We start from the raw sequence: 12941 nt of genomic DNA, 5'->3' as shown, positions 1-12941 counted from the left end.
GGTGCGATTTTTCTTATGTCGTATATGTGGTGCTTGACTGTTTGATTATGTCGTTTAGATAATTTACTTAACATGGTATGTTGCAAGTTGGTTGAATATTTGATGAATTGCATAATATGAGTGTGTGTTCAATTTATTTTGTTTTAAGGTGATTGTACTAACATATATGTGTTGAGACAGTTGATATGTACTTGAATGTAGTTGACAGTTGTAGCATTATGTCTAATGACTATGAGTAGACTATGGATTATGACATTATTTTTTGTAAAGGTTTATTTCAGATTGATAGATATGATTGTCTTGATATTTGGAACATGTGGTTGACATGTCTAAGCAGTTGCAGGAAACATGCTTGATATTAGCGTGACAAGGTAATAGTTGATGTGTTTATATAACTAATAGTTGGCTGATATGACAGTACATAGTAAGCCTCAACTGCAGCAAGGTAAAAAGGTAAAGGAAAGGAATTGGGTAAGAAATCCTTTGGCTATGTTTGGAAACCCTAATTCCAAACGAATGAGTGCTTCACATATAGGAAGTCTTCTTAACCTTAATATTTGTCTGGCATTATGGGGATATATGATATATTCAAGAACATGTACTTGACAGGTATATTAGCTACGTTTTAGTTATAGGTGGATCTATCAAAGGATTGGAGTCCCTTGAGAAATGGCGTGGATGTGTTCAGTTACAAGGCAACATGCTTGGTAACTAGTGTATGGTTATCTTTATTTATGCACTAGCATTATGTGTTTATGGAAATCTAATGAAGGGAGTTGCATGGCAAGAGAGATTGCCATGAATCTTGAAGAAGGCTCAGGTTGAGTTTTCCTTGGGAACCATGGGGATTGAGTCATGGTGTCTGGTATTTTGCGATTGTTGCACTTGATTTTTGATTTTGATTGTGTCTGGTGCATAGCTATGCCACTTTGTTGTGGTATGGTATTATTTTTGGTTTTCATGGTCTTCTTGTTGTTGTTTCTGTTCTTTCCTTTTATTGTTTTGTCTTGGGAATTGGTTATGAGAGAGGAAAGTTAATGGAGATCGGGGAGAGTTGTGTTGTACCCAACAGGTAATGTAAGATTCAGATGAAGCTCGGTGCATAAGTAAGCACAGTAGAAGGTAAGACTAGGACAATCAATTGGACTGCCTGGGTCCATTGTGGTAAATGGATGGTGGCAGTACGAACATAAGAAAGGTAACCAAAAAAGGTAAAGTAAATGGATCTAAGGTATCAGATGCCTTGGCTAAGTTGGGAAATGTGATTCTCAATGTTGCGCATGTTGTGCATGAATAAAGGAAGTTCTCTTAACCTATACCTTATGTTATCTAGTAATTATGTTATGATCACGATTATGTTAATGTTTATATATGTATACATGTATGTGTGTATGTCATTTTCTAACAGGACCATGATTGTTTTATGATAATGTTTATGTATATATATGCATGTATCCATGTATCTATGTCATTGTTTGACAGGGTCATCAGGAATCGTCCTTGTGGAGGAATGATTGCTTACGCAGGTGAATGGCAGGAAGAGGTTCCTGACTATGAGGAATCAAGTGGGAAGAGTAGTCATGACAAATATACAAGGTCAGTATCATATGGTTATGAGTTTATATTATGTGATTATATTATGTCTATGTTATGGATAGGTTATACCGAGGGATACAACAGCAAAATGAAAGCAGTGTGGTCTGCGACATGCTGGGACAAGCATGGATAAGACATTGGAAGCAAGGTTGCTTGGTAAAGACAATGTGGTTTTGGATGTGTGGTACTATTTTTGTGCACATGTTGCATATGTGATGTTATGTGCATGTAGTTCTATGCAGATATTACATATTTGGTGCTGTGTACATATGATGTTATGTATATGTTGGATATGCAGCCCTATGTACAAGTGGTGTTACGTGTATGTTGTACATGTGGCACTATGTGCATATGGTGTTGTGTGCATGATTATACAAGTGGTGGTGTGTGCATGTGGTGTTGTGTAAACGTTGTACAAGTGACATTGTGTATAGTCGGTGTTGTGTACATGTCGTGCATGTGGCGTTGTATACATATGGTGTCGCGTACATGTCATGCGTGTGGTATTGTGTACATGTGGTATTGTGTACACATTGTACAATGGTGCAATGTACACGTAGCATTGTGTACACATTGTGCAGGTGGTGTCGTGTACATGTGATGTTGTGCACACGTTGTGCAGGTCGTTGCAATGTACAGGTGGCACTGTGCACATGTTGTACATAAGGTACTGGTGTAGATGCATGTATTGCATGGTGTTGTATGATGTGTGTAGTTGTATGTGTGTGATGCACACTATGTGTATGTGCACATGGTTGAGGAGAAGGCACTGGTTATTTTTCGGGTGTGGAAACCGATCCAGAATGGGTACAGAATAAAGACAAAGGTAGAAGCTAAGGATTGATGAAAGGATAAGTATCAACATTTTATTTTAGTTTTATTGTGCATGTGATTTATGACTCTAGTCTATGCTGATTATATATGATCTATGATTCTGGTTTATGATGGTTACATGTGATTTGTGATGTTTATCTATGTGTAGAAATTCTCATTGTAGATTAAACTGATTAGGAAATGTACTAAAGAAAAACACTCAATCTACTTCTACAATCAAACTTGCGGAAGCTTAATCAATTTCGAGCAAGATCAAACAGAACACATATAACAGAGAAGAAGATTCAATCACACATGAAACACAGAAGAATACTCTGGGGAAAGCCTCAGTTGAAAACCCCGCTATCTGTATTATCATACAAGTGGAAATATCTCAGGATTACACAAAGCTTTAGCTCATAAACTATCCAGTTCTCAGTACAATCCCTCACTACTGCTCATAGATAGAATAGACAACACATATGCCTTCCTTCAGTCCTCCAAGCCTCCTATTTCCTTGTGCAGTTTCCCCTGGGTCCTCTAGCTACCACCTGTGTGATTCTCACCTCACACACTGCTCTGACCTCTGTAGTAACTACGCAATCCTCAAGGAATGAATTCCTTCTGCATGCAAGAGATATTCATATGGGAATATTCTAGCAACTGATAGTACATTGTCCCTGCCTTTAATGTCAATTGGGTCTCTGCCTGAACTGACATGCATGAGTTATTTATGAGAGAATATTCAGTTATTTGGAGAACACTAGTTGCATGCATGCATGCATTAACTGACTGAACTCACAATTAGTTCCACAAATTGTTTGGAGCTAATCTAACTAGACTTAACTAAGTTAACTGAGCGAACTAATTACAACTCAAATACAACTCATCTGTATCTCCTTAATTAAGGGATAACTTCCTCAATCAAAGGAATAACTGTTGCATGACTTCACAAAGACTTCATGTTTGATTTTCACCAACTAATTAACTCAAGATGAACCAATTAATTATTTTTCAAACAGCTGTTAAGACTAAATTCGAATTTTAATTCAAGGACAAATTAAAATTGGAATATATTCTGAAATGCTATCTATAGCAATGTTATTTTTAGCATTTCTATTTTTAGCGTTTCTTGTTGCTATTTTAAACACTCCCTCTCAACAAGAAAGGCATTCAACTCGAACCTGATCCTAAACCTTTGGAATGTTCTGCATGCAACACTTCTCTCAAGTGTTGTTGCTCCAGCAACTTCAGAAACAAAAAAAATATCCAACCTGAATCAAAATTATGCCTCTGTCATTAAAGTCTCTTACTGTTATTTCCTCTATCGACTGAAAACTCTGCACCTATGTGCTCTTCAGTATCTGACTGCTCTAGCCTCTGTCATTTTGATCTTTGATTACATCAATCACATTGATTCCTCCTGCTGCATCCGTGATGCTATTGGTCCTATCTGCTAGCATTGCATCCGCACTACACCTCCTCTCATCATGTTGCATCGTGCTGCCCACTACTGCACTACAACTCAATTACTGAGAAGTAAGTAATTGATCTCCAAACTGACCTCCCTGTTGGGCTAGAAACACCCTCTGATGTTGAAGCTCCCTCTACCGCTCTATCTGCATCTGTCTCTGCCCACTCAGCCAGTCCTGCTACTCCTTGTCGAGGCTCCCGTAGCAAGGTCTAATCAAAGATGTTAGGTACCTCAAGAATCCTGCCCCTATTTCAGCCTTCATGAGACTATCACTTCACATTGCTCCACCTCACACCTAGAGGTATGGTTGCATGTGATCCCTCGACCCACTTGGCTCAAAATTTCCCCCTTCTGGAGGTATCTGCATGAGTGGATGCCTCCACTCAGTCTCCTCTCAGCTCCTCCAATTGTGGCTACTCCATAACCTCCTGAAGCTACTTCACCAATTATGGATCCTCCACAATTGTCTGAGACTTCTTCTGAGGCTGCATGTTGAGAGGTAATGTACTCTCCCTCTCAACCACCAAGTCTCTAATAGTTGCCTTGCTCCTCAAGGCCTTGCATGCTTCTTGAACCTCAAGAGCATACAAGTTTTGTACCCGTGAGCCGATCTGTTTCACCTAACCCATTGTGATGTGTCTAAGGAAAACCTTTCCCTCACTGAAGACAACATCATAGCCTTTGTCCTCCATCATCGCGATTGATACCAAGTTATTCTTCAGTCCAGGCACATACTTCACATCAGTTAGGGTGAAAGGAGCTCCATGCTCCCTCTGAAACACAACCATACCTTCACCTAAAACACGATACTTTCCATCATCGCACATCTCGATGTGCATATGGAGGTCCTTCTCCTCCAAGGTACTGAATAAACTCTTATCGTCAATCATGTGGAATGAGGCTCCACTGTCAAGAAACAAACACAGCCCATCATCGATGAAACCATGCATGCAAGAGGGTAAAATCCAATTCGAACTAAGAGGCCAACGCCTCACCTTTAGATCCTTCCGAGGATCCCTTCTTGGATTTCTTCAATGGACAATTAGTTTCATAATGGCCCACCTCATGACCATTAAAGCATCTCACTTTAGATTTGTCAATCTTCTTCCCACCATGGGAAGAACTCGATTTGGGATGAGAATCCTTCTCCTTCCCTTTCCTTGCCTTATTGGCTAAGGCTATATTTTCTTCATCCTCCTTGGATGAAGAACCATCTCTGGTGCTCCTCCTGATCTCCTCCCGCATCAGATCCGACCACAGTATTTCCCAATCTAGCAGTTTCTCTCTTCCATTCACTGAGTCCCGGTAGCTATGTCAGCTCTTAGGAAGACCAAGGAGAGAAAGACTCACCATGTCATCATCGGTTGTCGTGATTCCTACACTTCCAAGCTCATCTCTGCAGGTGGTGAGCTTGTTCAGATATGTAGAGATCGTGTTGCCCTTTTCACACTTGATTTTTCGAAGCTTGTCCTTCAGCGCCAGCTTCCTCTGGTTGTTGTTATTCTGATATAGATCCTTCAATGTCTTCCACATTGAAAACAGTGTCTCCTTCCCATGGAGACTCGAGACAATATGGTCTCGAACTCCCTCCAGAAGAATCCTCCTCGCTCTCGCCACACATTTCTTCCATTCTGCCAATTCTTGGGCATTAGCTACTGCTGGCTTGGGGACTTCTTTATCAATGAAGTCCTTCAAACCATTGTCCTCTAATACCGCTTCCATGCAATCCTTCCAGGCTATGTAATTCGAGCTGCCATCCAGGGCATACTCGAGTCTCAAGCCATTGAACGCCATTGGTGAACTTTGAGATGTGATAAGAAATCGATTTTGTACCTACAATCAAGAACTTCAAACTTTGAACTTCTCCCTTCTTTGTATATTGTTCTCCGCTTTGATCACCTTTGCTCTGATACCATGTAGAAATTCTCACTATAGATTAAACTGATTATGCAATGTACTAAAGCAAAATACTTAATCTACTTCTACAATCAAACTTGCGGAAGCTTAATCAATTTTGAGCAAGATCAAATAGAACACATATAACAGAGAAGAAGATTCAATCACACATGAAACACAGAATAATACTCTGGGGAAAGCCTCAGCTAAAAACCCCACTATCTGTATTATCATACAAGTGGAAATATCTCAGGATTACACAAAGCTTTAGCTCACAAGCTATCCAACTCTCAGTACAATCCCTCATTGCTGCTCATAGATAGAATAGACAACACATATGCCTTCCTTCAGTCCTCCAAGCCTCCTATTTCCTTGTGCAGTTTCTCCTGGGTTGTCCAGCTACCACTTGTGTGATTCTCACCTCACACACTGCTCTGACTTCTGTAGTAACTATGCAATCCTCAAGGAATGAATTCCTTCTGGATGCAAGAGATATTCACATGGGAATATTCTAGCAACTGATAGTACATTGTCCCTGCCTTTAATCTCAACTGGGTCTCTGTCTGAACTGACATGCATGAGTTATTTATGAGAGAATATTTAGTTATCTTGAGAACACTAGTTGCATGCATGCATGCATTAACTAATGAACTCACAATTAATTCCACAAACTGTTTGGAACTAATCTAACTGTACTTAACTCAGTTAACTGAGCGAACTGATTACAACTCAAATACAACTCATCCTTATCTCCTTAATTAAGGGATAACTTCCTCAATCAAAGGAATAATTATTGCATGACTTCACAAAGACTTCATGTTTGATTTTCACCAACTAATTAACTCAAGATGAATTAATTAATTATTTTTCAAACAGTTGTTGAGACTAAATTCGGATTTTAATTCAAGGACAAATTAAAATTGGAATACATCCTGAAATGTTATCTATAGCAATGCTATTTTTAGCATTTCTTGTTGCTATTTTCAACACTATGATGGTTGTGTTTTGAGATATCCTGATGTGATATATTTATACATGATGATTTGATCAAAGATGCTAGTTTGACTTGTTGTGATAGGAAGTGAACAAGATTGCAAGTGTACCTTATTGGCGAACTACCAATGAGGCATGATTTGAGGTTATTTCAATTTATTTGAATCTAATGGAACTCATGTGCTTGGAACAGGAATGCATGAACATGCTCGATTGGGTGGTTGAAATTGACTGCAAGAATTGGCAGCAACAGCAAAAGAAATTGGAACATGCAGCAGTATGTTGGTAGAGCACTTCAAGAGCAGGGCCATTGTGGGACACTAGTACCCAATAGTGTCCATTGATTTCCATGAGCATGTTATGACCGATATGATGGTTAAGGTAGGTATATGCCTTGGTAGTTTGTATCTTTCGATGTGAGGAAGCCTTTCCAAGGGATGGATTGCTCGGGTTAGGGGATGTCGGGGAACTTGGAAGGTGAGTGACTGCATAGAAGGGGGTGAACGGATTTCCTAAGGGACTATGAAAAAGAGAAGGGAAGGTCATGGATATGTTTGTTTTGGTCATTAGCATTGCCAGATGGAATAAGATTCACATTGGGAGTGCACCCGGGAACAATGAGCCGATAATTGTTCACTCAGAGGAAAAGTGGCGCAAGATTATAGCGCTGGACATGCAGATTTGAATTTGCAGTGGATTTTAGACTTCCTGGGAGGTGAATCCTGGTATTACTTTGAGGGTGGAGGTGTGAGCCTCTAGATTCCCTTATTGCGGATGCAACTATCGTATCCTTTTATTTACTAGTTGAACAAATGTGCATATGTGTATATGTGTGTACTATTGTAAATATTGTATTGAGTTGGATTTATAAAGCTCCATAGACATTATGGTTATTTTCTAGTTGAAGCAAATGTGCATAAGTATATGTGGTTATTATTGTAAATATCATAAAGAGTTGTGTTATAAAGCTCCAATAAACGATATGTTTGTCATGCTTTAGCAGATGGTCATTGTAAATACATCAACGATTTGTGTTATAAAGCTCCATGGGCAGTACGTTTTTTTTAAACAGTCTTGTTGGTTAGAGGTGTCATTGAACACCGAGGAGGGTGTTCCCCAAGGGGGAGGGTTCTGTAATAACCCTGGTGAAAATTCCATGTAAAAATATATAAATATCACGGATGATGGGACACATATTCCAAGCTGAATGGTGGGGGAAACATCCTAGTGGGTGTTGATTTGGTTGATTATGGCTAAGGAAATTGGCAAAGGCAATGGCTAAGGCTTTGGAAAGGCAAAATGGCATTTTGGCACATTTATTTATGAAAATAATGGAAATTAGGCAGAAAGGAAGGTGAAATGTCACAAGTTGAATGTGAGGAGGAAAATGAAGAAAATAGAGACCTCATTAATAAAAATGCTTCTGAGGATCAGTTGGAAAGCTCTTTGTCAATGTAAGCTCTTGGCTCAAGTTTTTGCTAAGGTTATACATTGGAGCAAAAAAGGCAAAGAAGGCAAGAGGAAGAAAAGATCAAGCAAGGAAAGGCAGGATCACACAGCTACATCAAGATTCATTGTAGGCATCAACTTACATGTGTATTTTCCTACAATATTTGGCATGCATGGTATTGCATGTGGTTCTTTTTTTATTATAGCATGGGTTTTTCCAGGTGTAACAGTGTTTTCAGCCTAGCCTTGCCATTTTTGGATAGCCATGGTGTGATGGGGTTCTCATATTTTAGTTCAGTTTGATTTCCGAATGGATTCCAAGTTGAGTGGGGTGGATCTCTGAATGATAGAGCACATGGCCTAGTGATCCCTGAACCACACTATGAGTCGTGGTAAATCCACTGACCTAGTGACCCCTGAGCCAAACTGTGGGTTGCGGTAAAGCTAGGATTGTGTTTCCTCGGTGGCCCTAGGAATCCTTGGAAATGAATAGCAGGATATACGGTAAAGCCAAGAGGTGGTTTTCTCTTCATTGGGCCTAGTAATCCTGGGTTTTGGATATGCTGTAAAGCCTGGAAAGTGGGTCTCAGTTTAGAACCTAGTGATTCGGGTTTGGATTGCAGTAAATCCTAAGAGACTAGGAGACAGAGAAATTCCTCACGGTGTAGGTGGAGAAATTTGATGGCATCCATGCTTGTTGGACTAGTGATCAGGTGGAGATCATGGTAAATCATGTTATGGTGTGTTCATTGTGTTGGCCCAGTGATCCGAGATGGATTACAGTAAAGCCTGCTTTCTATTGATGAGGGTGAGGTGGTTTAGCCTTAGTATGCCCTAGTTGGTTCTTTTGGTTTGAGTCCCACATTCATGCTTGGAATATGGCACGGGGGTGAATGGCTGAAGAGAGATTTGGCTTAGCCATTCTATGGTTAGGTGGAACGTGGAAGTCCCATCCCAGGTTTGGATTTTGCATCATTAATGAAAGTTTATTTGTCCTTGTACTTCTATGAGAATTTTGATAGATTATATGTGGTTTATATGGCTATAATTTCATTGGTATTTTTGTCCCTATTATGCTGGTTATGTATATGTTTTATGATAGCAACTATGTATGGCTCTCATCATGTTTTTACTTGTAAATGAATGAACAATGTATCTATGACCTAATGGATGGAATGGCAGTTAAAGTGATAAGGAAACAATGCTTCATGGAAAATCTCATATAAGTATGAGACCCCTATGCTCAAATATGTTATTTACACCTATAGGTTGCATATTTACTATGTGTTTGACAAAATATCTATCATGGTTAGGCTTGGTTAGGTCAAGCCCTTGATCAATTTTTGTGATAGAGTCTTTGCCTTGGTGTCATTTATTGTCTTTGAAAGTCTCATCAAGTTCTAGGCATTGATTTGGAGACTAGCTCTGAAAAAGTGGCTTAAATCTTGTAGTCTCTGGCACAGAACTGTCTAAAAAACACTGCAGTCTCTCCCTTGTAGGAATTATGGGAGCGATTATAGGGTCCCAGTCACATGCATGCCTTGTCATGGGAGCGACTGTGGGTTTAATTCATTGAAATGTTAGGTTAACTCAGGGGTTGGGCACCTGGAGTGGTGGATTAGCTCCTAGGGGTCATGAAGCACCTGAGGGAGGTCTACAAGGTCTTATTTTGTCGACTCCATTTCCTTAAGGTTACTTAGGAGGTTAAGTCTTATCATATTAGCCTCTCGTTGCATGCTTACCCCGGTTGGTTGGTTGCTTGGGTATATATGGGAGGAGGGTGTTACAATGAAGCATTAAATCTTGTAGTACAAGTGTGTGATTCCATATCCCTAAGGTTGGATGAGGCATAAGACCAAGGACAACTAACTCAATAGAAAATGAATAAAGAGAGTAGACCATAAAGTAATTGAAGATGCTTCCTATAGTCTCTTTAACACTACCCATGCCTACTAAGAGAAAATGAGTGAACTATAAGGAAGATTGGACTCATCAAGGATTGACCATATGTGAATTTGTAGCACAAGAGGAATTTTTAATATGATATTAGTTTGGAAAATTTCAACTTTTGACAACATTGTTAGCTAAAAATGGAAACAAAATTGGGGAAATGAAGAGATAAATGGTACTTGAACTTCTACAAACCAACCAACTGTGATTATCAATGAAAATAGATGAACATAACAACAAAAGGATGTGAAATAAATGACAAAACATGAATTTAAAATTAAAAAACAACAAACTGAAATGATTCTCTAAGTATCCAACATAACCCCTTGTTTTATCCTTTTTTTATACTTTTCCCCATTTTTATGGTTTTATGATTTTTTTTAAATAATTATGGAGTATTATTTAAGTCACTTCACATTAGCTAGTAGCTCCTCTCTTATTCCATCAAATTTGGAAAGATAACAGGTGTTGGGACCCACTATTGCATCAATGAGGTATGGTCCCAACCAAGAATTGTCAAACTTGCCATGACCTCCAGATTTTTCATTTCTTTTATCCGATAAAAATACCAAATCATGTACCTATTCATTCAAAGTATATTTGTTAGTCCCTAAAAAAATGTTAGATTTATCAAATAACCTTTCCAAAGGGATCAAAATTTTTTATTTTCTATTAATCCTCAATTGGACTAAGGGGGTATCATAATATTCTTGTACATTATCAACAAAGTGGCAAGAAAAATCATCAATGATTTAAGAAAATTAAAAATATGCCTCTCATTTTTGAAAACTTGCTAACAACCAATATTGTCAAGAACAAAAAGTCTAAAAATTATCTCAATCAAGTATCTAGTATAAGGGATGAGTAAACATGGTTGAAAATATGTGGCAGATGATGTCATGGAATCTTCCAACTAGTTCAAAGTTCATGGGATAACAATAACTACAAATACCTCAAAACAATCAATTTCATCCCATATTACTTCCCTATATCTTTTGAGTCTAGGATTTTGTTGTAGTTGTTGCAACACCCTCCAAAATTTTGGCTTGCAATCAAATTTTGGAGTTGTCCTTGGTCTTTTCCTTGATTTTTGCAAACACTTAAGCTCATTTCATGAGCTTTCTTGAAGTTCTTTGTCCCGTTTTGCATGTTGAATTAACTTTCGGTTTTGGGCATGTTTGACTATTGTGTAATGTTTGCGAGCCTTTTCTAGTGGTTTTGAAGGTCTTTCTTTGCTTATATGTGTTGTCCCAACCATGTAAATATTTGTTGCATTCATACACAAAGTCTTGAGCATTGTCGCACATGTTTCATCACATTTGCCATAAAGTCTATCTTAAGAGTCGCACTTGTCACATCTTGTCATGAGGCAGTCACACATAGGAGGATGCTTTGCTTATGTGTTCTGATGATCTATGTTTTCATGTCGTCAAAGTATGCTAAGTGTGTGATCACAATGCAAGCTCATCATGATTCCATCTCTCTTCCTGCATTTAGTCATTTTTGGAAAATCATTCCGAACAGGCAACTTAGCTTCACCAAGCCCCAACTGAGTTGTACATTGCGCAGTATTACCCCTCTTGGATGTGACTTTACTAACTAGAATCGCACAATGCACAATCCATTCTTTTCAGGGTTGTTGTTCTACACAATTCCTTAGTCCAACAACCTCCCTTGACCTCCAGAATTGTGCAACTGTGCCTCCCAGATTGCCTTGAACTGTGCCCCTCACATCTTCAACCCTCAATCCTTTTCCTTGCCTACTAGAACTGCACAGTGCATAGAAATCCCAACCTCCCTTGAACTCCAAAACACCGAATATTATTCCTCCTATATCCTTCCCTCAGTCGGAGCTCACTGCCTCCAGAAAATATGTAGTTCTTCTCTCCAAACCTCTCAGCTTCCTAGTCCCTCTCGCCTCTTGAAACTATGTAATTTGTCCTCCCAGGGCTCCATCCCGCAACCTCCACCTCCTGCTTTCACTACACAAATTCTTCCCTCAATGGGCACTATAAAATCTCATCCCTCTGTCGAGCCCAGTCACTGAGTCTGCCCCCTTGGCCTACTACCAGTTCTGGCTCAGTCAATGGATTATCATGCAACATCTTAGACTAGGGGGTTATCAGACTGATGTCGTATTGTCATGAGTGAATTGTAGATACAGAAATTCTACCATGTTGTGGTAATATGATGAAGAAGGATATGAAGAAGGAGGACATGCTATTTGACACTTAAGGAGATGAGGAGAGAATATAATCATCAGATAAGAAGACCAAGGAACCCTCGGGTATGATAGAAGATCAGAGATCAGGACCGCATGAAGACTCCATCTAGTTCACAATCCTTTGGAGGGTAGGTACGAAGAACAAAGCACATATTTCATGAAGTTGAAATGCACCTCTTGATGTAGTATGAAGGACATATTATCATTGTCATATCATTATTTCTTCAATGACGTATGGTCGCAAACACTGAAAGTCATTCCATTTGTTTTCTCTAAGTGTTTCACTTCCTTTTACAAGATAGGCAATATGTTGTATTTTTGCATGTTAGCTATTGCACTTTATGCATAAGCTCATTATGGTGGTTTCAAGGGCTCATCTTTGTGTTTATGAGTTTTCCTAAACATATAAACACCTATCGCACTCATTCACAAAGTTTTGAGTATTATCGCACAAGTGTCGTCACGATCATCATAAAGTCTATATTAGGTGTCACACTTGTCGTAATTGGTCATGAAGCAAGCACACGTAAGTGAAAGTGTTTTTCA

The sequence above is a fragment of the Pinus tabuliformis genome, chromosome J (genome assembly GCF_031772625.1).
Source record: "Pinus tabuliformis cultivar Carrire ecotype Pingquan chromosome J, CPIR1, whole genome shotgun sequence".
NCBI lineage: Eukaryota > Viridiplantae > Streptophyta > Pinopsida > Pinales > Pinaceae > Pinus > Pinus tabuliformis.
Note: the sequence above shows the minus strand (reverse complement) of the source record.